The sequence below is a fragment of the Crocodylus porosus genome, unplaced genomic scaffold (genome assembly GCF_001723895.1).
Source record: "Crocodylus porosus isolate Cpor-Errol unplaced genomic scaffold, CroPor_comp1, whole genome shotgun sequence".
Lineage (NCBI taxonomy): Eukaryota > Metazoa > Chordata > Crocodylia > Crocodylidae > Crocodylus > Crocodylus porosus.
The window spans coordinates 15,475,108-15,479,302 of record NW_017728927.1 but is presented as its reverse complement, the minus strand read 5'-3'; the positions used below and the strand labels follow the sequence as shown (position 1 = coordinate 15,479,302).

General features: G+C 45.0%; 1 long non-coding RNA gene across 1 annotated transcript; it reads right to left on the bottom strand.

Annotated features, from left to right (window-relative positions):
* Positions 1 to 828: 828 nt before the first annotated feature.
* On the bottom strand, positions 829 to 2,581 carry LOC109314762. Its single transcript, XR_002102369.1, has 2 exons — positions 2,282 to 2,581; positions 829 to 1,087 (listed from the first exon to the last, which is right to left on the bottom strand). It is a non-coding gene; the product is annotated as an uncharacterized LOC109314762 (long non-coding RNA).
* Positions 2,582 to 4,195: the final 1,614 nt, after the last annotated feature.

The window sequence follows — 4,195 nt, the reverse complement described above, 5'->3', positions numbered from 1 at the left end:
CTGGTCTCTTAGGTGTAAACCAGGAGTTACCAATTATGTCAATTACCCATGTGACATCATTGCAGAATCAGGCCATGCATGCGTGTGTGGGCTCCAGCCAATTAAACACCAGTTGACAACACCAGTCCTGCAAGCAGCAAACTGAAGCTGGCAGCTAAAGAAAGTAGTTGGCAGATAAGGTGATGTGCATTGCTAACATTGGACAAATGATGTTTTAATAAAAGCCAGGCCTTCCCTCCAGCTTCGAGCGCTGGTCACTTGAATGGGCTTTGGGTCAAGCTTTAGTCATTTTCCGTCACCTATCACACTCGCAGCCCTCCTGAAGCCAGAACAGTGCGACTCGGATCTAAAAAAAGTAGCTCTAACATCAGGAAAACAAAGCTTTTCATTCAGATTCTTTTATTTATGACCTCAACACATGGATAATACCAGATGGGCCCTTACAAGGAAGAGAGAGTAGCGTACAATGCAGTCTTGGGAGGGTTTCAGTACGACAGCTGTGATTCATTGCCTTTCTCTAAAAAGGATAACAGTTTAACATGGAAAAACAAAGGGGGCAAAGTCTCATATAAAATGGATTTAATAAGAAATATATTTATTAAATGCCAAAATAATCCCAATGTTTCTGATGACATTTTTTTGGTCAGGGTTACAGACAGCAGAAACAGAATTTTGAATGTATTTAAGCCTGGGATTTTCAAAACCAAGAGGATTTGGATGGTCAATTCCTGCTAATCTCTAATGGGAACTGGGTGTGCAAATCCTTAAAGTGGCTTTGGTAACCTCAGTCTTTGTACCTGAGATGTGGCAATAAGTAGATTTTTTTTAACTCTAAATAATTGATGTTTGTGTGCAAGGGAGTTAAATCCACCACTTGTTTATTGCAGAAGAGTTAAAGTACTTGTGTGTTTCTTTTTTCAGAACAGTTCATGTTTTCTGTCCCTCCAGCGCTGCAAGCATTAAATGTTTGACCTGACCTTTTCACGCATGAGCCGTCCCTCTTGAAATTGCGCAGCCTTAGGATGCAAGGGAGAGGTAGGCGTCGGTGTCAAGGTAGGCATCTGGGAACAGACCAAGGTTCAATGAGCTGCAGGAATGACACGAGGAAGAACCATTGAGTCCCCTTCAGTTCACTGAAGTTATTCTGAATGCTTAGCACTACAGTGACATTAAAGACTGCAGCACTTCCTAAATAGCCAACAAACCAGGCCCCCATGTGACCCAGCTGAATAGGAATGGCTTTGTTTCCACTGTTTTCCTCATATTACTGGGCAATCTATTCCTGCTTCACCTGGTGACCTTTTTAATTTAAAGTTTAGCAGACTTTTAATCTTTATTCCCTAATAAGTGATCCGTAGTAGCCTGTACAAACTCACATTTCAGGGAAGAACATTACTCTTTGGCTGTGCTGTGCGAGGCTGTCCACATCTCAGAGCAACTCCTCCAAATTCTGCTACCTTCACACTGATGCAGTCCAGAACAGATTCCAAGGCACTGGCTTCAGGAGGCAGTGGACTGATTTTAACTCTAAAGCCACCAGAGTATTGCTAATGTAGGGCTAGACTTCAGTGCAGCCCTCTGTTCAGAGCAGTGTCTAAGCCAGGGACAGCACTGGGAAGCACTGCATCTTTAAGGCACCACCTGAGGTCTAACTGGCCCCTGCTTTCTGTACCTACAGTAAAGCAGACAAAACCAACACTCTCCCCATTCCTACCCAGGACAGGAGGTGCACTAGCTTATTTCTGGATAATTCATCCCATGCAGAGGCAAAGGAGGATCCCAGTTCTATCTTGTATGTCTGCGTGGGCATGAAACTCATTTAAGCCCCAATGATCATTTCCCCCTAACCAGCGAACAAAGCCCAGCCTACTTGCCCTAGGCGTGCCTTCCCCCTTCTGTGTGTAAGTAGTGTTCACTAGGCCAGGACTGGGTCTAGTGCAGGGAATGTGAATTAAGTGTCAATAAAGCATTTCTCTTTGGCTCTTGACAGCTGGAGGAATCAAGCTACCCTTTATCAGAGTGTTTTGGAAAGGAAGTGGCCAGTTTGTGAGAAATGTCAGGCTGCATGCACAGGTGATTGAAGACCTCTCTATACCCATAGAAGGAATGCAGTACAGCCTGGAAGTGCCAGGAAAGGCATCCCCATTAGTGTAAAACCCTACGCTTCAGGGTAGGGTTATTAGCCTATTTGCTAATGTCATCAACCAGGGTGTGACTATTAGCAGTGATGGAGGCTCAGTCTTGAAAATGCCTTTCTACCAGGACTTGGATTGGACTTTACCTTTCTTATTTCACAGTTAATTTACACAAAAGGTCTTCCTGGACACATCTGGATCTTTTCCATTGCTCTGTTTAAGCTGGTTCTCAGACCCCTCTTCTTCCTACTGCATTTTAAGGCCATTAACACAATGAGCAATCAGAGCTTCCTAGACTCAGAATGTGAATAGTAACTTTAAAAAAACATCTTGTGCAAGTTTGGAGCTTGGAAAAAGGACAGCTTTTTCCTGATGCAAGTCTCTCCTTTACTTACCCCAGCCAGAAATAGCCTCTAGCCACTCCTTAACACTACTCCAACCCCACCCCTGTCAGTCTAGCTAAACCAGACCACTGGAGCACAAGCCTTTTGTAGTATTTTGGGGAATCATTTAATTCATGACAGCTGTCCCAACCCTCCTACCCTGACAATCCCTCACTCAGGGCATGCAGCTGTGGTCCTTCCTTTCTTAACAGAGACAGTGGTAACACTTTCCCTGCCAATCCAAGGGCTATAAACACCAGGACAGGGAGAAAATGAATGGTTTTTTTTTGGGGGGGGGCGTTAAGTAGTCTTGAGCAGCTTAATGTTATCTAGGCTACAACTAAAACCAGTTGCAGTTCCCAGTAGAAACTATTGCTGAATTAGGATATAGCCCTATAGAAGGATTTTTAAAACATCAGATTATTTGCCTGTCAGCTTCTGCTGCAATTTTCAAATGTCCTGGATTCCTTCAGGATTCCTCAAGGGTGGTAAGTTTGATGGAGTTATATCAGCTAGGATTGGTGTAAAAGAATGGCACACTGGGCTCACAACCTCCTCTCACTTTCATCAGCAAGCTTTAGAGGTGATTTCAGTGGACCCCAGTAGTAGTTAAGTTAGTGAGGGAGGAAATTTTATGGCAACACAAAGGCACTGCCTCTAATGGCAGCGCAACAGGGACAACAGAGCTGTGTGCAGATGACTGGACTACTCAGTCTTCACTCCCTTGTGCTGGTGGATGTGGGTATCTATCCAAAGGTTAACTGAGACTCACTGGTGGGTGGGTGTCCTCCAACATCCTTGGAGACATTAGGCCTGCGCAACCTCTATAGCTATGTCTGCACTGAGCGCCAGGGTTAGCCCTCATACTAAGATCCACCCCAAGGTCATCTCCAGACCAACCAGACAACTAGCTACTCTGCAAACCTCTGGGCTCGACCCTTGGTGGTAGCTCAGCCTAACACTGGAAGCTCTGCAGAACATCTGGGCATGAAGCTGATTTTGCTTCCAGTCAACTCTTAAATTTTCCCCTGTATGTGCCTAGAACTGGCCTGTACACAGACCTCAAACAACAGGAAGCCTGAGCAGCAGTCCCACAACTACATGTTATTGCATTTTGATGTTCCCACCTTCCTTTCCTGTTTCTAAGTGGAGACATGACTGGAAGGAGAGGAAAACTGTCCACAGGCCTATTGTTAAAAGCGCTCTGGGGTGCGTCTTATTGCTGTGATATAAGAAGCACTATGCAGGCAGCTTGGGTATAGGTTTAATGTAGACTGAGAAGGATGGCTCACGTGGCTCCGGTTGGTTGTGGATGACTTCAAGATCAACCCAAATGCCCTTTATCTTCCTCTAGTACTGACTGACAAGGCACCACCACTTTCACTGGAATCCCTCCAGATATAATTGCAGCACAAAGAGCACACGGTGGGATGCCAGGACAAGGATTCATCCTTTCTAAAATGTAAGGCTGGATTCTGATCTTACTTTCACGCATGTAACTCAAGGAAGTCAGTGGCGTTAAGTGGGTGTGAGAAAAAACAGCAGAGTAATTAGGCTTTCCTGATTAAAGTAGCACACGACATAATTCAAGCCTGAGTTTGGACTCTGCTAGGTGCGAGTTTGCATTGCAAGCTCCTGCATGTAGTTTGGCACACATGGAATTTGGCACGCAGCGTC